The sequence below is a fragment of the Pteropus vampyrus genome, unplaced genomic scaffold, assembly GCF_000151845.1.
Source record: "Pteropus vampyrus isolate Shadow unplaced genomic scaffold, Pvam_2.0 Scaffold470, whole genome shotgun sequence".
Lineage (NCBI taxonomy): Eukaryota > Metazoa > Chordata > Mammalia > Chiroptera > Pteropodidae > Pteropus > Pteropus vampyrus.
The window spans coordinates 813,354-837,602 of NW_011889251.1; the positions used below are offsets into that span (position 1 = coordinate 813,354).

Here is a 24,249-nt window from a genome sequence, read left to right on the forward strand (position 1 = left end):
GAGAAAGAGAGAAGGGACGGGGGCTCTGCTCTCCTCAGAGCTGAGGCTCCAAGGGTCTGCCCTACATATGGCCCAGAATAGTAATGCAATTTCGAGGTTAAAACTCTGGTACCAGACACCTGGGGTGACTCCTGATGCTATCGCTTATTAGCTGTCTGATCTGAGATTTACCTGACTTCTCTGTAAGTGGAAATAATACCAGCACCTACATCCTCTGGTTCACAGTAAGTGCTACAGACATTGTAGCTATTTTTGCTGTTGTTATCTACTCTATATTGGCAACTTATGGAAGAAAAACTAAACAAGTAAATACCTAAGAACCCGAACTTACTTCCTAAGTTGGACAGAATCTGCCCATTTCCAGCCTCCTGCCAGCTCCTCCGTGAACCCTGAAAAAGTTGCCAGGCTCGTCTGGGCCTTGGTTTCTCCACTAGTAATATAGGGATAATAGAGCCCTTTGCTGTTCTGTCAAGTTCTTTGAGAGGCTTGGATGAAAGGCACTAGCAGTAGGGTGAGATGCTGCTATTACAGCTAATGACACAACCAACACGCTCGTAAGCTGCTACCCAGCTCTGACTCAGGCTGTTTACGGTTCTAGGCCTCGCAAGTGGGGGGCTGAGTGGGTCTGTGGTCGGGTGGGTGAAGGGGGAGCCTGGGCTGGTGCCCTCACCTGCCCCACTACGTTAGTGCCTCTCCTTGACCTGGAGTCCTGCAGGGCTTCCTCTCCCCAGGTTGAACCCCTCCTGCCCTGTCTTCCTGAGAATCCCAGCACCCCTCACCCCTCACGCTTGCCTCCTCTCCTCCCCTCCTGCCAGGACTCTGGCTCTAGCCCTGTGTGTGACACATCACTCCAGAGGACATTCAAGCCTGTTTGGAAACATGTGGAAGCCATGGTCTTAGGCTGCTGCAGCCAGAAGAATAAAACATTCTCCAAGGCTAGGCCCTCCCTCTAACACCAGCCCAGGGACAGTGACCCAGAAGGGGATGATCCGCATGGCGCTGGACTCCCTCTGTGACCTCCACATCTGGTCAGATGCTGCAGGCTCATCCTTCCCCCCTGGGAAGCAGGGGAGGCTGGCCAGGGAAGGGAGGTTTTCATAAATAAGCACCCCCCGCCCCGCCCCATGCTGGGCCACTCCTGTTATTTATCATCAGTTCAGTGTCTAAATTGGGTTGACCCCTTAGTCCCCTATGGGAATTAGAGGTGGCAGGCGGGGGGTGGGGCTGATAAAGCCAAAGAGCCATTAATATTGGGCCATCCCCAACCCCCTAAAAGAAAAGCTCTCTCCTTGGCCACTCAGTCCAGCTACAGGAAGCCTCTCCAGTAGCCTCTGTCCTAATCCTAGTACTGGCCTGGGGATATGAAAACTCATCCAACCTAGGTTCCAGGATGACTTGGGGCCGAGGCAGCCCTAAGCAAATGCCCCTTGGCCTCCAAAGTTTCTCCCGCTTGCCAAAGCTCTGGCTTTCCAGACCAACCCAAAGAGCAACAGGTCACTGAACAGACAAATGACCAGATGGCAGGAGACTTCAGCAGCCAGGGTCACCCGCATGCCTCTTCCAATCTACCTGTCTCTTTGGATCCAAGAACTAGTTTTCGACCTCCTGACATCCTTTCCCCTCTCCACCATCCCTTAGGCTCCTACTACTCCCAGGTCCAGCCCCTGACATTCCTTCTTTGCACCAATGCTGCTGAACCCCCACGGCATATCACGTGGCAGACACCATTTGCCAGAATAGCCAGAGCAAGCATGGAGAGACGAATGCTATGCTGGGGGCAAGCTATGGAGGATGGAGAGGAGGAGAAAACTGAAACTCCGATGGGAGCGGGGCTGGCCAGAAACCAGTGGGCTTGAAACAGTCAGGGCAGAATGGAATACGTGAGATTGGGGAGAGCATTCCAGGCAGGGGTAATAACATCAGTAAGAAATGGAGGAGCAAAGTCACTTGGCATCTCCAGGAAAATTAGCTCCTATAGAGCATACAGATGGGGAGCGGGGAATAAAGAGTGGTCCCAGATTGAGCTCTGGGAATCCTGGGCATTGAAGGGAGCACATGGATTCGGGGTGGGGTGTGGGTATACCCAGGGAAGTCACATCAGACGATCTTCATATGGACTCCCTGGAGTTAAAAGTAAGGGGCTGCTTTTTCAGAAATCCAAAGCAACCTTGCAGAAGGTTCCCTTGCCCTTCCCAAACCCTGGAAGGCAGGGAAGAATTGAAAGGAAACACTCTCATCACTGTTTAACAGAGAGGGAAACTGAGGCTCATTAGCACTGAGTAATCTGCCCAAAATCTTAGAGTAAATCAGTAACTAAGCCAGTGGAATATTCTAGATGCCTAGGTGTGGAGGGGTCCTCAAGAGGTCATCTACTCCATCACTTGCCCTAGGCAGGCTAACTCCCAACAAACGGGGCTTCTGAATGCCTAACAACGTCAGGAAGTTTTTTTTTGTTTGTTTTTTGTTTGTTTTTTTGTTTTAACTACTAATACCACATATTTGTTGAATCCAAATCTAGCCTGAATCCTTCCTGCTGCTGTTTGAACATATAACTTGTCTGGTTCATAGGCAAGATGGAATCATATAAAAGCCTCTCTAGACTTGAAGGTTATTTTGGGGCTCCCCCTCAGATTTCTCTTCTCCAGGTTTAATCTCAACAGTTTCTTTTTCTATAGGCTCAAGCCTATCATGATTGACATGGCACACACACTGGGTGCTCCATGACTATCAAATGAATGTGTGAATGGCAAATAAACGAACAAACAAACTAATGATTACCAGATAAGCACAACACTTGAACTTCTGTGAAGCAGATCTCAAATAGCAATCCCTAACCAACACCCTTAAATGTGCTTAACAACCTGACATGGTATGTGTGGAGCCACTGCCCAGGGTAGCCTGGAGATATCCTTGGGGCATATTCTTACTTTGAAAACATGGGTATCTTCCCTCTTTATCTATTGTGATGCTTTTCCATCTTCAGGGTTATGTTTTCTCATTGTATCCTAAACCTCAGGACACACCTGTATTTTGTGTACAAATAAAGCATAGGCACCAGACCCTGAGGGAAAACTTGACCCTGCCTTAACCAGGATGGCATCTGTGCTGGAATCTTTGACAAAGAGGGTTACTCCTACAGATAGCTAAAGCTTATTTTCCTGAAAATCTGCCTTATCTTCGCCCTTGTGATCCTGATATACAGAAAGAACTAAGCCCTACACGAATAGGTATCATTTATGCTGACCATGTGCCAGGCACTGGGCCAAACACTGTTTATGGATATTCTTATTTGGTCCTCAACCACCCTACAGGTTCTAAGAGAGAAAACCGAGACTCAGAGAGGTGAAGTCTGGCTAGGAACTAGCAGAGACAGGCTTTGATCCTGGTCTGCCTATGGCCAGAGCCCACCCTTTTGCCTCGATTGCTGTCCTGCCTCACCCTAGGCCTAGTGGTGAAGGAGAACTTAAATGTCCCCAGTGCTCCCTGCCCAGTGCCGTCCCCGCCCACCCCCACCTTCCAGCATGCAGAACCACATCTAGTAAGAACACTCAGTTGCAATAGTGGGTGTTGTTCGCATCCAGCAACTTGTCTTTGTTTAAACTGGTTCCTTTTCTGGTTGTTTCCTTTTCTCCTAATCTCAGATTGAAGACCTATTATTTCCAAGCCAGGAAAAAAGAACAAGGAAAAAAAAGGGACCTCTGTTCCAGGAACTGCAACATCTCTCTCTGTGCTGCCCAATTTCTCACTTCTCTGACTCTTGGACAAGCCCAGCCGTGTCTAGCCCCCAAATTTGGCAGGACCGTTGGTCACAAAGCCTTTTCAGGGTCTTCTCTTCCCCCATATACCTTCAGGCCAAGACTAAGGTGAGAGAACAAGGAAGGAAGGAAAGGAAAGCAAATCAAGGAAAGCACTGGAAAATGATAATAAATTCTAGTTCCCAACCTGGCCCTTCAACGTGTACCCCTATACTCTCCTGGGACTCCACTATGCATCCCCTTCCTGGCCTAGAGAAGTAGATCTAGAGAGAATGCGTGGTTAGCCACACACAGAAACAGGTGCGTGCACACACGCGTGCATGCACACACACACACACACACACACACACACACACACACACACTCACTCCAGAATCTCTGTCATAAACACACATGCCGGCCTGGTCTTCTTTACAGAGACACTCAGAGCTTCAAGGGACACAAACCCCAGAGTCCGAGACACACATAATCATGATCACATGCACTCACAATCACAAGATTCTAAACACTGCCATACACATGCCCTTTCTCTTAGGCACAAACATTGTCACATGCACGCTCAGGGAGTGCAGACCAGGTCTCTGGATATAGGCATTTGTGGACAGGCCCAAAGAACAAAGGAAACTGGAGCTAGACCATTGAATTAGAGGAATCCCCGAAGTTCATGAGGCCTCTATTTCTCAGCCCCCACTCCATTCAATCTCTGGAGTAATGAATTGGCTGGGTCCCCTCCAGTCCAGGCAGGGTGGGTAGCCCCCATCCCAAAGCCCAGCCCATCTCCCTGAGCCAATAGAGAACAAGCTTATGCCAGGATGATGGTTTCTATCTGAATGTCAGGAGACGCCACTGTGTCTCCCTGGGAGAGAGTGGAGTTTCTGGCCTCAGGCCAGTGGGAGCCTCTAACCTGCAGCTGGCATCCACTCTCTCAGCTGAAAGGGAAACAAAGGTGCCTTGATGTAAGGGCACGACAATTGTTGGTGGCAGGAGACACGTCAGCACTGCCTCAGGGCAGGAACCCTGCCACCACCCTGTTAACCCCACATGGTTAGGCTGGTCCTCCAGACTCCCTGCCTGGCTCCACAAAGAAAGGTCCCCCTTGCCCTGGGCACGAGCTGGCACATGCTCCCCTCTAAGACCTCCAAGAGCCTGTATGAGTAAGCCAGAGCTGGGCGAGGTGAGGGAGATGGGGGAAGCTAGACAGGTCACTCACTATGTTGCACATTAGGTCAGGGGAGAGTGCTCCAGAGGGACATCCCAACTCTCAGCATGAGTTTGCACAAACCAAAGACATGGGTTTTCCCAGAAGGCAAACAGCTGTTCCGAGGAGAGAGCAGCCCATACCAGCACAGATGCCACACAGCTGGAGGCATTGCATTCCCTAGCCCCACACCAGCCCTGCTAACACATCAGGGACTGAACATTTCACCCAACCAGCCCCAGACAGAAGGACTCCATCACTTCTGCTGAGGAACCCAGGGCCTCCTGAAGGCCTCCCAGCCATGGCAAAGCCAGGGACAGCCTGTCCGCCCAGATGCATCTCCTTCCCACTCTGGACAGCCCTTCACCTCAGACACAGTCAGTGCTAAGAGGAAAAGCTCCCAGGAGTGCTCATTGGTACAACTACTGCTGAGGTCCAAACGTGACTCTGAGGTTAACGCAGCAGAGGTGTGACTGTGGGGGCTCAAGGTCTCTGCAGAGGAAGAAGCGTGCTAGCCACAGGGGAGAGAGGACCGTGGGCATGGCCTCTCCTATTATCCTGTCACAGCACCCAAATCAGCCTATTCATTTCCTTTCTAGGACTTAACCCAATATGCACTTGCGTTGTTTTCATATTTACTTATTATTTGTTTCCCCCACTAGGATGTAAGCTCCATGAGTTTGGGGACCATGTCTATCCTATTTACTGTGGTATCCTAGTGTCAGCCTGGTATTTGGCACGTAGGAGGGGCTCAGCAAGATTTTTTGAATGTACGAATGAGTGATCTCTGCTAACAGAACCTCTGCACACTGAGCTCCATTGCCCAGAAAGAGAGGAGAGAAATCCTTAGAGACCATGAGAATCCAGATTGAGAATGGCAGGAAGTTCTCCAAGTTAGGCCCACCTGCTCCCATCCATGCATCAGCTCATACCACGTTCCACAGGTCTATCCTTAGCACTTATTATGTGACACTGAGGACATCTCCATGAAATTAAAAAACAAAAAACTCGTCCCCTTCCCTTAAGGAGATAGCACTTGAGTAAGGAAGGCATGTCAGGAAGCAAATGACTACAACTTAGGCAGTCTGACAAGCGCCATAAGAGCGGTGAGAACAGAGGACCCAGGCCAGACTTAGGGAGCCAGTATGTTTCCCAGAGAAGGGACATCTAAGATGATCTCTAAGGAGTGGTACGAATTAGTCAGCAAAGCTAGAGGGATTTCATAAAAAGGGTCTAGACATGCAAGAGTCTAGAAGGAAGAGAATGTGTGGCTTCAACAAGGAGAGAAGGGAAGTTCAGTGTAACCAGTGATGGTGAGAACATGCCTCTGAAGGGTTGTAATCAGAAAAGTAAAAGAATCTATGCTTGTGATTTAGAAAATTCCTTAAGTATGCAGAAGAAGAAGCTTAGAACACACTTTCTCACACAGAGAGCGAGCGGCCCGTCCTCCATCCCTAACAGATGGGCAGGAGACTATGAGAGCTGCTCAAAAAGAGGCCTGGGAGGGGATGGGGGTGTGAAGGCCGCCCAGACTTCTCCAGTGGCTCCAGCCGATAGATACTTCCTTGCTTCCTTGCCCCTTGCTTTGGGAGGTTAGCCCCAGGGGGTTGGCAGGAGACCTGAGATGCCAGTCATGTGGGAACTGTGTGTGAGGGGCCTCCACCTGCACGACCCATAGGGATAGGGTAAATGGGAGCGCCTGGAGAGAAAGAGGAGGCACAGAGCGATGCTGGGGCCAAGGACTGTGGAAGTCACAGAAGCTATTTACAGTCAACTTCCTCTCTAGATTCCAAGTAACCTCAGGGACCGTGCTTAGCCCTAGGCACAAAGTAGATGTCCAAAAATTGTTCCTCCTGGGCAGGGGGATAGAAGACCCACTCAGGCACTCTCAGGACACAGATCACCCCTCTCCCCCCAGAGAGTCTCCCTACTGAAGAACAAGTCCCTTTTCCTTCCTTCTACATCCTGCAGCCCACAAAGTCCCTCCCACCAGGTCAGAGAATAAAATAAAGGCTGACAAAATGCTGCTACCATGTATGAGGTGGGTCCAGAAGACAGTTAGTGACCAGACAGAGAAGCAGACACTTATGAGGAGAGGCTGGTAATTTAAGGACCTTCAGAAGCGAGGCGTCATCAGGGCCTGTACAAGGCTGGAGCTCTAGTCAGAGATCAGCCACCAATCTACTATGTAATGCTGGAAATGTTTTCAGCCCTGGGCCTCAATTTTCTAACCTATAGAAGGAGAACAGCTCTATGTGGTCACTCAAGTCCTTCCAGAGGTTTCACCCAGGGGTGGAGGTTGTGTTGTCCCCCAAAACCTCTGCGGGAAATAGCTTCTGCTTTCCTAGTAGACACTGGGAGCCTCCTATCAGGCCTTTCTACTCTCTGGTGTCCCCACCTCGATGGAAGATCAAGGTTGGGCCCAGAATTACCACATTTATCAGACTATCTGAAAAAGGGTTAGAAAGAAGGATGTGGAAGCAGGAAGCTAGAAGCAGGTGTTGACACCAAATACAAAAAGAAAGAGACTCAGTGGGTCTGGGCTCTGGGTGGTGAGGAGCTGGGTAAGGGGACGGGATGCTGGGGCCAGGAGCCCCAAGAGTACAGGTGTAGCCCTTGGCTTGAACAACTCCTCACCGAGAGGAGAGGAGGCCTGCAAAACTTGTCTTTTGCCCCAGGACTGGCCTTTATCTCAGTTGTGTGAAGGGAGGAACCTGGTAGACAGGCGCCAAGAGGGGAGGGTCAGGGAGACAGCAGCAGCTCCCCTTCAAGGCCTTCAGGGGTTTGGAAGGAGGAAGGAAGGCTGGAAAGGGCGGGAGGGGTAGCTCCCAAGCTGGAACATCAGTCAGCCATTCACCCTGGGAGGTCTCTATTCCACTAACCTGCACGGAGGCCCTGCTCCCATTAGGCTGTGTTTTAGACACCACTCTGCTGAGCAACATGGTAAATTCTCTGACAGGCTGCACAGGATTGAGAGAGCAAGGCCACCAAGAGCCCGGCTCCGTCGCCTGTACAATAGATATTTCGCAGCAGATGCATTAGCTGACCTTCAATGCGGAGGGAGGCCTACTTCCAGGAGCACCTGGTTAGGCTTTCCTGGTAGACTTAGCCCAGGAGAGGCCTCATTCCAGACAGCGCAGGAGCGAATGTGCAGCCTGCTCTGCCACCTGGTGGAGAAAGGAGGTGGGAGCTGGAGACAAAGCTCAGACAGGTAGTGCCCTGCCACCTGGTGGAAAGCTGGGTGCTCACACAATCAGCCCCAGAAGCGGAGCACCAGGACTTGGCAACCCGCTGTCATGAGGCTAGAGTATGAAGGATGTAGCCTTCTAGGACATGGCCCTGGTCCTTAAGGACTCACAGTCATTTGGGGAAAACACAGCTCATATACGTGAAATATTAGACAATAGGATTGTACGTGCTGGATCATTCAGTTCAGTTCATGCACCCATCAAACCATCCATTCATCTATCTAACCAGTCAAATGCTTAGATGCTCTTACTACAAGACTTGATCTTGGCCCTCAGGGAGCTTAAGCTCTATTGTCCTTACCTGGTGAATAAGACTTCTTTTTTCCCCTAGGACTTTCCTTTTTACCAAAGACTTTCACATTTATCATTTCCCTTAATCTTTGCAAAACCTGGAGAGATATATATTGTTATTCCAACTTTACATATGAAGACATTCAAGCTTCAAGGAGTTAAATGACTTGTCCAAAGTCTAACAGCTGATAAGTGGCAGAGCCTAAATACAAACCCAGTACTTTTCATTCGTGAGAGAAATATTCCTCCAGTGCCTGATACGTACGTATGATGGGGTTATGTCTTGATAAACCCATCATAAGTTGACAATATCATAAGTCAAAAATGCCTTTTATATACCCAACCTCCCAAAAACATCATAGCTTAGCCTAGCCTACCTTAAACGTGCTCAGAGCACTTTCATTACCATACAGTTTGGCAAAATCATCTAGCACAAAGACTATTTTACAATAAAGTGTTAACTATTTCATTAATTTATTATGTGTATCACTTTTGCACCATCACAAAGTCAAAAAATTGTAAGTCAAACCATCATAAGTCGGGGACTCTTTGTATATGCCAGGCACTTTGGTGACAAAAACGAACGAAAAATGTCCCTTCCCCAAGGGGTACTCACAATCTGGTAAGTAACAAAGACACCAATAACTACACGCAAGATATTGGGCAGGGCTAAGGGTAAAATTTTATACCAAATTCTCTCTACAGCATGAGCAAGAACAATTACAATTTTAATAATGGTAATAATAGCTAAGACTTATTGAGTGCTTACAATATATGAGGCACTGTGCTCAGTGTTTTATATGAACTAATTCCTTTAAGCCCCTATGAGGTAGGAGGTATTAACCCCACTTTGTAAATGAGGAAACTGAAGGAGAGAGGGAGAGAGGTGTTAAATAACTAACTGGCAAGGCCAAGGTACAAAGCCAGGCAGTCGGGATCCAGAGCTTGCAGCCTTGACCATTATGCTATACAGCCCGAAAATGGCAAATGATTAGCACATGCTGTTGGACTGATCTAGGGTAGAAGGAGGGGAAATGGCTGGAGCAGAGGCTCGGAGGCCAGGCCGTATAGTCTTCTGACTGAGGGAGTAGACTCTGGCCCTGAAGAAGTGCTGAGAGAGAACGATTCTAATTTAACCCCCCAAGATTAGGGCCAATTTGCCTGGCCTCTTTTAATAAACGATTATGACTCTGACATAGAATTTCCCACAGCTTTTCTGAAGCAAGTTCTAGATCTGGCAGAAGAAAGTAAGGCATAAGAGCTATCTTCGAGCATCTGTAGGGCTATTATCTGGAAGAAAGTCTAAATTTATTCTGCGTAGCTCAAAAGGACAGACATAAGACAAACAGGGGGGAAGATGAAGGGAAGCAGAGTCTGCCTCAGTGGAAGGACCATTCCTACTGATTAGAGTTGATCCCACTGGCAACCTTTAAAGAGTGAGCCACTAGTTGGCAGAGACGCTAGGAGGGCAGTTTCTGTACAAGGGTCTTAGCATCCTTGCCAAAGCTGAGATGCCACACCATCTATTCCTTTCACCCTACCTTTCATTACAAACATTTATTGAATCAACCTTATGCTAGGCACCGAAGATTTCAGAGGTGAATAAGACACAACTCTTGCCTTCAAAGATTTTAGAGTTTAGTGGGGTAGTGAGTCTCTAGACCCGCCCCCCAAATATATGACCTTTATCTTATACTACATTTACCTCTTAAGGGAAAGGGAAATATGTGCCCTTTTATCTCTATTGAAATGATTTTCTACCTCCAGTTGGCATATGAACTGAAATAATAGTGAAAACTGGGTGTACTATCATGATCTAAGAATAATAATATAAATAATAGCAATGACAAAAACCAACATGATTTTACTGTGCCAGACATCGTACTCCTCACTTTACAACTATGGTTTTCACATAATTTTGCTGGTAAAAATCCAAAGGCAAACTTAATATTTCAAATCCCTAAGGAGTTCTACAAAAAAAAGGTGTCTGACTGTTCTCCACATTGTCTAAATCATGCCACAGGATATTGGTTTGATATTGCAAGAAGACTGGGCTAGCTGTAAAACAGAACAATCTGGAAACGACATGGTCCAAAAGACTGGAGTAAAATACCAACCAAGACTGGTGTTTCCTCTTGGGAAGACTTGACAAACGACATGGACTCCCATTGGGTTCTGGTGGTAAAAAGAGGGGAATAGAGGACATGACCTGGTTTGGGTATCGGCTAAGGTTTGGCTGGGCATATGGCTGGATCTTTAGGCCAGCTTGATAACACTATATATAAGGAAGTGGCCTTCATAGGGCCATCAGGACTACCTCCACTGGAGGGACATTCAGAGTGAGGCACCAGAAAATGCAGGCAAGGCTTATTCGCACGCTGCCATGAATAAGACTGACCACAGGGTTCTACGTTCCACTCCCTACTCCAACCCTTCATGTCCACAGCCATGCTTCCTCCACTACTTCCCCTATCCTTCCATGTCTCTCTAACTATTCCAGCCCTGTGTCCCTCTGCTGGGCTGATCTTCTCTAGGTACTTCTGGGGCCACCTTCTGCTCCAGCATGAAGCCTGTGCAGGAAAGACCAGAAAGCAAGGAAGAGGAGGGTGGCTGCGGCAGGGAGTGGAGGGAAAGTAGGAGGATGGAGCACGTTCATCAATGGGCAATAACCCCAAGTGCTAAAACTCAGAGAGAATTGGCAGTGCTAATCTGTATGTTCAACCCAAGTAGAATGTATAAAACCTGGTGGGACTTCTTAGTCAGCACTATGAGCCAAATCTTTCCAAACATGTTTGCTTCAGTAATGAGGCCAGTCTCCATAACTAGTTTTTCTTTTTTCCCTTGAGTTTTGAAAGTTAATGAATCTCCATCCTTCTTAGAAGGAGCACAGGGCTGCCACACCAGCATCCCAGAGTCCATTCAATTTGCCTGACCCTAGTTTCTCTAACATGGGCAGAAAAGAAGTTGATTCAGCTCTGTATTTTGGCCACAGTCAGAACCACCTCAGGTGCCTCCGGCCAGCCCAGATGCCAAGCATATGGCATTTATAGCCCCTTAAGTTTTCCTGAGAGCTCCCAGGGTTGGCATCAAATTTAATCTAAACACTACCTCCTCCGTGATCTCTCTGCCTGCTTCAGCTTTGCTGCATGCATCTATTTTTCACTAGATGATAAGTCAATACTTCCCTGGCATCCAAATGGCTGGGGTCGGAGGAGGAAAAGAACTAAGTAGGCATCTGTTCCACAACACGTCCATCCTTAGGAGGTGGCTGACAAGGAGCCCACTGTGCCTGCCATTCTTTCCCCAAACTCCATGCTACAACCTCAGGGAATGACAGGGAGGAGCTATACGGCCCAGATCCAGAAGGAAATTAAATAGCCTCAAATTAGGTCAAACACACCTTTGGCACAAACCCACCAAAGGAAAAACTGGAAGATAGCATGTTTCCCTTCCAATAAGAAATCAGTGTATAAAAATCAAGAGCTCTCATGTATACGAGCAATATACAATTAGAAAATGCAACCAAAAAAAAAAAATCTTCCATTAACAATGTCAATAAAAACATAAAATAACAGCAATAAAGTTAGTAAGAAATGCACTGGATTTATCAATACAAAACCAGGCTCTAGCTCTACTAAAGGAAACAAACAAACAGACATGAATTCATTGGAAAAATGTAGTATTTTATAATGTAAATCTAACCGAGTTAATCTCTAAATTTAACACCATTCCAATAAAAATCCCAAAAGCGTAACTGATTCTCAAATTCATCTGGAAGAAAAAAATGTATGAGACTAGCCAAGAAAAATATTGATTAAAAAAAAGGGGGGAACTTGCACTGTTAGTGTTAAAATGTACTATAAAGCTACAATGACTTAAAAAGTATGGATCAGGTACCAGAATAGAATATGTACTCAGTAGAACATATTATAAAAGCAAGAAATAATTATAAGTATCCAACAAAGATTTCATTAAGGGTGCTAGTGCTTATATAAAATATAATATTATAAACACACATAGGATATATTTATCATTTTAAAAATAATTTTTAATATTTATTTATTTTGTAATTTTATGTTAAAAGAGAAAGAATGGATTGTCCAATAACGATGCCAGGATAACAAGTTAAATACATTTTTTAAATTACCATATTTATAATATATAAAAATAAATTGTGGATGATTAAAAGATTTAGATGTTAAATAAAACATTTGAACATTTAGGAGGATGTCTATGTAGCAAGAGCAAAAAAGTCTTTCTAAGCATAGAGCAAAAGGCAGTCCAAAAATAAATTTGATATGTTGACTACATCAAAAAATGTAAATCTTCATTATTGATGAATGTCACAAAACTAAAGACAAGTAACAAACTCGAAAAACTATATGCAACATTTATCAGACAAAATAAAGGTTAACACTTTTGATATAAAAAGAAGCTTGTAAAACAAAAAGAAAAAGATAAATACCTCAACAGGAAAATTGGCAGACATAAAAGACACACACAATGCCAATAAATATGTTAAAATGTTCAGCCTAAGTAGTAATCAAAGTAAATTAAAATAAAATAACATTTTGTATATCAGATTTGTAAAGATAAAAAAGAACACTGATGAGAATGTGCAGAAGTGAGCACTCAAATACTGACAGTGAAGTGTAAGTTGGTGTAATCTTTCTAAATTATAATTTAGCAATAGGTATCAAAAGCCTTAAAATGTACCTATCTTTGGTCCTTACAGTTCCACTTGGGAATTCATCCTTAGGAAGTAATAATATGCAAAAAACTTTATCTAGAAGTATATAACTGGCATAACAAAAATTGAAAACAAACTATCTAATAATAAATAATTGATAAAATAAATTTGAGTTGTATTTATAAAATGAAATATGCAACCTTTCAAAATGATGGCATAGTTGTATGACAACTATAATTAAAAATAATTTTAAAAAATAAAATAAAGTGATGGCATAGAAACACAGCTCTTGCCATGAAAAGACGTTTCTGATATACTTATGAATGAAAACGTTGTATATAAATGTCTAACCACTATACAGTACACTGAAACTAACACACTCAATGTCAACTGTAACTGAAAAATAAACAAATAAATAAATGAAAAATGGGGCAGATTATGAGACAATAGGTACAATATAGTCTCATGTTTAAAATAATTTTTTAGACATAGCAAAGGTCTGGAGAAATTTTCTCCAAAATGTTTATATTTCGTGGCAGTAAGATTATAAGTAGTCTTGTTTTCTTCTTTTTGATCATAAATATTTTCTAACTTATCTATATGAAGCACTTCTTGTGTAATCTTTAAATTAAAAGAAAAGGAAAATTAGGAGCCACTGGCAATTGTTAGATGTATAGTCCTTCCTGGTCGTTTAGTCTGGGGGTTAAAAAGGCTTCATTCAGGAGAATTAGAAACATATACCTCCACCCGAACAGTTTCATCCAATTCCTCACTCTGGTTCCTGATCCCCCCCAAGAAAACTGCCACAAAAGTCTTTAACATGACAAGGACTTCAGCTTTCCAACCTTTTCCTCCTCCCCTCTCCCCACTCTCAAGGGTAGTACCTCTGTCCCTTGTAAAACTGTACATCCTAGCCCTTAGAAGGCAGCAGCGTACTCCAAAATGCATAAATCAAATGGGTCACTTTGAGCCAGGGGAAGAGGAGAAGGCCCTGGGTCAGCAAAGAAGGGATTTGGGCTAAATTGGCAGCACAAGAATCTGAGCATCAAGAGTGGCCATCCAGACTATGAAATAACAAAAAGTAGAGTAACAGGGATCAGGGCTCCCTGAAAGGCTGGAGGCAGCAGCAAGACAATCACACACTCAGCCAGGGTCATAATTATATATTTTATAATAGAACGATTTACCAACAGTCTTTTCTGCCAGTCAAAGTCTAGATTAAACATTTAGAAATCCAGCCTCCTCTTCTTTTGCAGCTGTTACCATCCCTCCCTTCTCTTCCTCACATGGGATACAGGCCTCAGAAATGGCCTAATCCTGGTCACAACCTCAGGACTAACCATTCTCAGCACCAAGGCTGAGGACAGCGGCTCTCCAAACAGGCCTTGACCTGGGGCTCCTGCCCTCAGGGCCTCTGCTGCCACTGCCAGGGATCCAGGACGCTTCCTTCCTAAACCCAGAGGAGGACAGGCCCACAGAAAGCCTCCTTAGATGCAATAAATGTTCCCTGGATGTGGAAAACCCATTTCCTGGTCCGTATGTGGGCCATGGGCCTCCTATGCGGGCTAGCAGCCAACTTGCCTCTGGAAAAGAGGTTTTTTGAATGCTGATACACAAGCACCTCATGTGTGTGTTATAAAAGTCTATTTATCATGTGCACTACATGGGCATAAATGTCCAGGCCACCCTCAGTAATATCGTAATGGTCCTATACCTCTCCCTTCTTAAATCTCTTAGAATCACTCAGCAAATTCTAACCCAGGCATCAATAAACTTGGAATCAAAATCAGGTCCAGCATCCCTAATGCTGTACCTTCTGGCATTAAAAAAAAAAAAAAAAAAAAAAGGCCTGGTATGAACACCTTTCCCAGCACTGCAAAAACACACAGTGCGACCTCTGTCCCTATTCTGCTAGCCCCTGGGGCCTGAGAGGCACAGATGGGAACCTCCTGCTAGAGGAGTCAACCCCGCTGGGCCTAGCCTTCCACCCTCATCCGGGGCCTGCCACCATGGAGGGGGTGCTCTCACTCCCTCTTCTGCCCCACCCCCGGACAGTGGTATCCAGGACCCCAGACAGACATAAGTACTCAAGCTTCTCTGTGGAGAGCCAGAGAGGTCAACACAGAGCCAGGTGCCAGGACTGGGGAGCATCCCACATGAGGAACCCCATGGACAGTCCTACTCACCTCATTACACAAGGGAAGTGGCCCTCCAGGCCCACGGGCCATCTGGGGACCACCAGGCAGCGCCAAGGCAGGCCGGCTGGGGCAGTCAGGACAAGGCTGGGACTGTTTTGCCAAGGCTGCAAGCTTCCTTTGCAGCGGTGGAGAAGAACCTCCACCCCACCTCACCCCAGTACATGAGAGAAAAACCTTCTGTAGCCCAGGGCTGAGCTGCTTTTCACTAACTGGGGTTTTCTAGCTACTTGGAACTCCAATAGCGCAGCAGATCTCAGAGTCAAAAATAATAATAATTTTTAGAGCTAGAATTAAAATTGGTCTATTTTTCAAACAAATCCTAAAAACATCTACCATTTATTAAGCATTTATTATGAGCTTAATTATTTTACATAAATTATTACATTCAATCTAAAGAACAACTCCATGAGGTAGCTATCCTTATATTTTCCTTATATGACAGATGTAGAAATGGAGACATAGAAAGGTTGGGAGGCTTGTCCAAGGTCTCCAGCTTGTGAGAGGCAGGACGGGTCTGTATGACTCTCAAGTCCATGTTCTTCACCACTTGAGGACACTGCCTCTGTGATCCTGACAAGTCACCCTTTTATGAATAAACAAAAGATCTTTTCAGGACTTGTGCTCAAAGAATGGTTTCTTTTGTGTTTCAGAAAAAATATTGCTGAGTGGCTTCTCTAGAGGCCTTATTCCTGAAGGTTCTTGAACTGGTTAAGGGTAGTAAGCTCCATGCAGAGCCTACAGCCTTGGAGTCTCCCTTGATGGGCAGCTGAGGGATTGAATCCTATGCAATGACTGATCTCTCACACCCATCTGCAGGCTCATTCCCCAGGTGCCAATGACACTTGGTGCCTGGAGAAACAGGACTCACTTCCTCCCTGTGTTCCCACAGGTAGCCCCCAGATCCTCTGAATAAGGGCTTTGGGATAGACTGACAAAGTCAGAGGCAGAAGATGCCCAGGGTCATTAATCTAATCCTATCAGTCCTACAGATGAGAAAACTGAGGCTTGTGGGAATTGGTCACTAAAACAGTCAGTCTCCTGGCATGCTCTTATCTTTCCCATAAACTTAAGTCCTAGAGGTAGGGCCAGATGTTAATGTTTAACGTGAGTAATTCCCTCCCTAGAAGCCGGAGTCTGAGGCTGAGAGAGAGGAAGAGGGGCATACATGGTTAAGAATACCATGTGGGAGTGAGAGAGACCACAGTTCAAACACTCACTTTCTTTTGCACAGCTCTGTGATCTTACCGAGTTACTTAAATCTCTTCGTGCCTCACTTTTCTCTTCTCTAAAAAAAAAAAAAGAGATGATAATAGTGCCAACCTCACAGGATTGGTCTAGAATTTGTCAAAATAATGTATAGTCTAGTGCCTGGCTCAATTACAAAGGAGTAATAAGGAAATCTGAATAGAAGATGGACTTTAGTTAATAATAATGTGTCAGTCTACGGCCATGCTACCCTGAACAAGCCCGATCTCGTCTGATCTCGGAAGCTAAACAGGGTCAGGCTGGTTAGTACATGGATGGGAACCCACCTAGGAAGACCAGGTGCTGCAGGCATAAAAAATAAAAAAATAAAGGATTGTAAGTTGACAAGGTCCTTGCAATCTGTGAGGCCAACCAAGAGCTGCCTCACCAAAATACTACTACTACTACTACTACTACTACTACTAATAATAATAATGTGTCAATATTGGTTCATTAATTGCAACAAATGTACCATACTAATGGAAGAAGTTAATAATAGGGAAATCTGGGAACTCCCTATCTTCACAAGTCTTCTGTAAATCTAAAATGTCTAAAGTAAAAGTTTATTGTAAAAACTAAAAGGAATACAGTAGAAGTTGTTCTTGTTATAGGAAGGGATGGTTATGAACCGTGTCCCTGAGAATCTGGAAATAGCCAGAAAGAATCAAGCAGCAAAGTCAGCATCAAAGCCCCTCATCCTCAGTCAACTCAAGTCAGCTCCAACTCCCAACCACGAATAGCAATAAACACAGGTGGGACAGGCATCAAGGCACTAGAGAAAGACTACTGAATCTGAAGTCAGACACTGAGGTTCAAATTCTAATCTACCACTTAGTATCTCTGTGACTCTAGACAGAGCTCCTCACTCTCTGGAGCTCCTTTTCCTCCTCAACTTTGGCCTATTTCTCCCTGTCTAGAGCATAGAATTGTGAGGCTAAAATGAGAGATGCAGCAGGCAGCCGCTAAGATGCCCCCCAATAATCCTCGTCTCTTGGTATTCATGGCTTTGTGTGATCTTCTCCCCTTGGGTGTGGGCTGGACTTATTGACTTGCTCTAACAAATAGACAATGGTGAATAATGGGCTCTCATCATTTTATACCCTGAGATTAGAGTATAAAAAGACTGTGGCTTCCCTCTTGGATGGCTTGTCCTAAGGAAAGCTAGCTGCCATGTCGTAGGGGAGCCCTGTAGAAAGGCTCATGTGAGTGAGTTTGGAAGTAGATCTTCCAAAGCCTGCTAACAACATGTGAATGAACTGAGAAGCAGATCCTTCAGCCCCAGCTGGATCTTGAGATGATGCAGTCCTAGATGACAGCTGCACTGCAACCTCATGAGAGACCTTGAACCAGAAGTACCCAGCTAAGTCACACCTGGATTCTCAAAACACAGAAACTGCGAGTTAACAAATGTTTGTTGTTTCAAGGCACTAAGTTTTGAGATAATTTTTATGTAGTATTATATAACTAATTCGAGAAACAATCTATGAAAATACTTTGTTGAAAACTTAGAAATTTGGTAAAGCCAGAAATCAAAACAAACCAAACCCTAAGGCCCATCAGATTCCACAAAGGCCCCTCCACGTTGTCATATCCCAGGCCATTTTTGCTTAACACTTCTCTTCCTTCCTCCCGCTCCCTGAACACCTGAAGGCAGGTGGGTTTGGTGATGACAGCTCATGAGAGTCTCTCCCTACACTGGGAAGAACTTAGCCGTTCTGGGGGCCAGAAACACTCAGATGAGGCAACCTAGCTCTCTCCTGACTTGAGGCAGGGCTTGTGCTTCAGATCAAGCCAAACAATTGTCCCAAAGAGAATAAGTCCCAGTTCTTTGTGGGGGATTTCTCTCTAATTCACAGAGTGTTTGTTGTATCACCAGAAAAAATTCTGTCTTCCTTCTATCTTGTTTTGCTCTTTCCAAGGCTGTCCTTGAGTCTAACCCTTAGATGTATAGGAATGTACCAGTAAAAAAGCTTTGCTCTTAGCACAAGTCTGGAGCCAGTGTGTCCCCTCCCGGGCAGACACCCTACTCGCATGCTCGCTATTCTCTTGAACGGTGAGGAACAGGAAGGCCATCCACCTTCCAAGAGGAGGCCAAATCCTCTGGCTGTATTTGGCACCCCCAACTCTACTGAGCTCTGTGGGGGAAAGAATGACCTTGAAAGGACAGGGCCACTGTGGAGAGAGAACTGCCTGTTCAGACAAGATGGACTCCACCTAACTCCAACACCAATCTTCACAACCATTTGGCTCCAGTACAGAACTTTCTCTCCAGTTTCTTTCCCTGTCCCTTATTCCTACCACTACAAATCCTCCCCTAGAACTTTTTCTGAGCTCGCCAGGCAACCCCTTTTCCCCGGAGAATCTCCCTCCTGCTTTCCTTTCCCAGAGGTCTAAAATCTATGCACTTCTTGACTTGATTACCCCCTACAAGGAGCCTGGCAGTGCAGAGAAGAGATTTCTGTAGATGCTTCTCTGAGAGGACAGGAGGGGAATGGAGACACTAAGCCTGAGCTCCTAGGGTGCAACCGTGGCTGTGAAGACTTGGCAAAAGCATCAACAGTGACAGCAGCTCCCCAGGAAGGGCTTGCTGTGATATGAATGATCCAGAAATGAAGGCCCAGAAGAGAGCCAGCAGGATTCAGGCTGGCCTTGCTGCACATGTGCTGAGGCCTGGCAGGGAAAGCTGCTGTGGAGCTCATGGCAACTGCTCACACCTAGCACCAGCCTGAGCGCTGCTCATCTTGGCATGGGCCCCGCCCCTGGCCATTACTGCTCCTCCAACATCCCCTTCTCCTAGAAGGGGCTGAGACCATTCTTCCCATACCTAGGACTGGGGCTCACAGTCAGGAAAATGTAGCCCACCCACCTTGCACAGCCATGGGGGAGGGGCCAGTCTTCCCAGCAGACACGTCCCTCCTTGCTCTGGCACTCTTACAGTGCCTTAACCTGCCACCCTGAGCAGTCAGTCATGCCTCTGTGGCCTTACCCTTCTCTTAACCAGAGGTGCTAATCTGGAGAGGATCCGGGTGGCCGTGCAGAACAAGCTGAAGTTCTAGCTCTATTCCAGGCCCTCAAAATTAAGGAAGTCTTCAAGGGACAGGTCCCAGAATTCCCAAAATGCCTTTTAGGGCTCCATGGTTCCAGCGTGTTGTGAAGAAGACTCAATAGAGCTTTCAGAGGCTCCTGGCTGTCAGGAAGGGAGCTACCTGTCATGCTCTGAGTGTAGTAATTAATCTGGTGCTACCAGGCCGTGAGGGCCAAAGACAGAGGCTGAGTCCTGTTCACGTCTATGTCCTAACACAGAGCTTAGCCCAGAGCAAGCCCCCTGTCTGCCTGATCCCCTGGAAGAGACACTAGTGCAGAGGAGAATAAAGAATGAATGAAGCAGAGCAGGGTGCAGGGGAGGGAGAATAAGGGGTTCGCAGCTGTCCCCAAGGCTGCGCCAGCTCAGAAGGTGCCTTATATGGCCCAAGAGGTCAGGCAGCCTCGCTGAGGGCAAAAAAGAATTAATTCACTGGGAGTAATCAGCAAGGCATGACTTCTTACACTTCCTCACACTAGGGGTTCTTTCTACTCTCTATTTGCTATAAAGTCAAGAATAAACTCCTCTGCCTGGAATTCAAAGCAATCCACAAGGTGGCTGCCTCCCTGCCCTTCCACCGGCTCCCCCGCAACCCCCGCCCCCAGCAGCTCAGCCCCAGCATCCCTACACAATCCTGAGTGCCCAGCAGACCAGCCTCATTGCTGTCCCTGCATATTCCTATCCTCACTACCACAGCTCCTTTCCTCCTCCCTCCCTCTTTACAACAGATCCCAGCCTTCGAGCTCTGGGTCCCCGGCCGTTCTTTGTAAAGCCTGTTCTAATCACTTCTGCCCACACCAGTCTCTGCCTTTTCGGAACTCCTACAGCAGCACTCCCAGCCTGTACCACGTGACTGAGCCCGTTTATAGCATCTCACATTGCTCATTAGTTGCTTTTTTCCAAGTTGTCGTCAACTAGAACAGAAGAGCTGCATGAGGACCAGCAGAGTGCCCGGCAGGACTGTAACGCCAGGTTTAAATTCTTTCATAGTTGGGACCCTGTCCAGACTGTTCTGTGTCTCTCTCAGCTCAGGTGGGCTCAGGAAACGCCAGCAATGATTTCCTTTTCTGTTTTCAGGGATTATCCTCCTCGCATTCCCCTGCAAGGTGCCTTGCTTTCACCCAGGACATTGAGCAGGGCAATGAAAACCAGCCCTTTGTGTGGGTCTCTAAGCAGGCTGAGCAGCTTTGTCCTGGGCTGACTTTTATGGTTTGCTTCAGTCAGAGACTGCCTTAATATGGGTGCATACCACCATCTCTGCAGTGCCTCCCCCCAACGCACACTCCTCGACATCAGCCTTTATCAGCCCCGCTCCCATCTCTACCAGGCCAAGCCCTGACGTCTGAGGGATTAACTCTCCCCGACTGCTCAGTACCACAGCCTCTGTTTATGACCCTCGGTCTCTGGCCCGGGTGAACTGGGGAGTGCTGCACATTCCTGTGGATGGGGAGGAGCTGTTTGAGAGAAAGGTCCCGTGGTGATTCTCACAGTTGCTGTGCTGGAGGTAAGCAGATGGGTCAGAGTGGCGTCTTCCTTTCCCCTCCCCCATTCCCACAGCCCAGGAGCCATACTATCTGAAGATTTGAAAGAGAAGGCGGCTGTGAGTTTGACCAGACGAGCCACTAAAACTGCCTTCCAGAGCGTTGAATCCCAAGGTGCCCAGTGTCCAGTGAGAAAGGCCTCTGCTTCTTGGGCGGCCTCAAGAAGTCTGGGAGTGGGCCCTAGGACAGAGCTGACACAGTGCAAGGCCTGGCCTGAAGGATGGGCTGGCCCATCCTGGGGCTTTTCCATGCCAGGCCTCTAACACAATCTCCCTGAGGGTTCCTAGCCTTACTTCTCTCCCAGCCCCTCAGACACTTGCCTTCCTTGCCTGTGTTTCTCTGTTGTTCCTCCTACTCTCATCAGCCCTCAATCTCATTATTAGAGAAGGCAAAAGAACAACCTTTACTATTGGTATAATTTCAATGAGTTTACATACATAAGATTTCGCTATATCTTCACAACATTCCTTCGTGTCAGATAGGGGAGGGAATAGTCTTCTCAAGCCTGAGGAATAATGCGATGTGCTCATGTTATTAACAAGTTATATATAGGGAAGTAACTGGAAGCCAGAGTTTCAAACACTTAGGTGAGAACCTGTTTGTTTGTTCTTTTTTAACGATACTTAGGCTAACCTCCCTGCCCTCTCATACTAAAAATTTTCTTACCATAAATGATTTGTTTTCCTGGTGTAAGACAATTCGAAAAGAAAGAAGTAGACACTAACTAGACGCTAATTCTACTGCAAAAGTCTACCCTCCCCAACCTCTACCCAGGACCATGGAGACATCCACCTCACACACACATAAATGCCTCGATTGCAATGGCTATATAAGATATATACGCATAATGAATGAACAGATACTTGTCATCATTCTTGTCAATGCCTTGCATTTGTATAATTTTAATTATATATATAAATATATGTATATTATAGTTCATAATTCACAGAGGGTCACAGACCTGAAGCTCACTAAAGATCCCAGGCTTCCAGGCCTCTGCAGACACCTTGCCTAGGCAGAGAAAAAGCCAGGCTCCTCCGCAGAGCCTTGTCTAGAGTTGCTCCTTCCTTGGCCATTCAGGTGCCATCTCTTTGCCTCAATAAGCTCTAATTAGCTCCTCTATAGGAGGTGACTCAGGGCCATTATCCTTCTTCCACCCCTGACGACCCATTGGGAAGAGAAGGGAAGTGATTTATATAGAGTCATATCATGAGTCAGTACACAAACCAAGATGAGAATGTGGCATTTGGGGCTCCCAGGGCTATATTTGGGCCACTGATAAGAGCTGCTTCTCACAGCAGGGCCTGGACACAGGCAAATGCTGAACATAGCTTCAAGAAAGTAAAAGAAGACAGAATCTGGAGCTTCCTCACTCCTAAGCACTCCTTTCTGGCATCTGTAAAATGCTTAGGAGCAGCTCCATCCTCTTACTGCCCAAGAAGAAACTGAGGCAACAGGAAAAATGAAGAACTCTGAATTTCTGGCTCCAGTCTAAGTCCTTCCTTAGGACCACTACAAACCCAGGCAAAACCTCAGCCTATCTACATGGCAGGCCTCTGGGATTTCCCTTCCAGGACCTGGCACCGAAGGAAAGGGTTTTGGCCTCGTTCGGTCAATGTCATGAACTAGTGATCAGACTTCTCTTATAAAACATAACTGTCAGAGAACTGAAGTCCCCTTCTCAAGGCCAAGGAGGAAAAGGTAAAAAGAACCCAGATACAATGAGAACTGATATCTAGATCAGCGAAGAGAAATCTAGCAATGGATATCAACAATGTTCACTTACCCTCACTCACCATCCCGATCACACACCCAAAAGACCCTTGGGAATATTTCCTGAGTAACCCAACTCCTGCCATGTTGTCCAATAGAACTTTCTGTGATGATGGAAATATTCCACATGTGTATTGTTCAATATGGTAGCCATTAGTCACATGTGGCTATTGGGCACTTGAAATGTGACTAGTGTAACTGAGAAGACTGAATTTTATTTAATTAATTTAAATTCCAATTTAAGTTTCCCACTCTGGCTAGTGGCTACTATATTAGACAGTGCAGCTCTAGCAGCTCTGAGGGGATATGAACTTGAGTAATTAATTGATTCTTGTATATGCCTGCTTAACCTTTACCCAACTGACTTGGAAAAACTCCCAGGTTCATTAGAAATCCCCGAGGCTCTTTGAGGGTTGGGGGTGGATGGAATCTGAGTGGGAAGACTCTGTGTAGGAAAGAGGGAAGAGGTCTCTTTGATCCATGTCTTAAGGAGCCTTTCTCAAGGAGAGGGAGACTATGCATGCTCCAGGAGAGGTCCCAGTGCAGGAGTCCACAGCTCTAGGGATGCCCACTGCAGGAAGCAGCCCATGCTCTTTGAGTGGTAAAGATCCTGGCTAGAGGGAGACTGAGCAACCACAAAAAATTGTTACGGGGGAAATTACTAGAAAGGCAGACATGCCCTCAACTGCCAAGGAGACCATTCATAAGTTGTCCCTGAATACAGAGCTCTGGTTGGAGAAAAGAAGGATGGAACGAGCCTCTCTGTGGGTATTGCCTTTCTACTGTTAGCGGGAGTTAAAGGGGTTCAACCATTCAGGAAGGTAAGTTGGTAGTATGTATCAAAAGCCTTATTAAATGCACGTATCCTTTGGTATAACAATTTCACTAATGAAAGTTGAATTTAAGAAATTAATTCAAAATATATGAAGGTTAAGCTACAAGGATGTTCATTTTAGACCTTTTAATGAGGCAAAATATTATAAACAATCCAAGATGTACAATAAGAGCAGATTAAATAAATTACGGTAACTTCGTGTAATAGAGTATTTCTTACCTCCCACATCTAAGCTATCAGAGCAAGTCTTCCATTACCTCCAAAATATATTCTGATACCCTCCAAGTACAAAGTGCCACCCCCTCTTACCTGGACTACTAAACAGAATAACTGGCCACCCTGCTTCTACTTGTACCCCCTTCAACCCATTCTCCACATAGCAGCCAGAGCTGG

The 24,249-nt window shown here is 46.0% G+C and overlaps 1 protein-coding gene and 1 pseudogene across 5 annotated transcripts in view; one reads left to right on the plus strand and one right to left on the minus strand.

Annotated features, from left to right (window-relative positions):
- Nucleotides 1–24,249, minus strand: part of NRG2 (neuregulin 2) — a 168,931-nt gene that overhangs the window by 94,454 nt on the left and 50,228 nt on the right. The gene's annotated exons all lie outside the window — the stretch shown is intronic.
- On the plus strand, nucleotides 16,820–16,937 carry LOC111732568 (annotated as a pseudogene).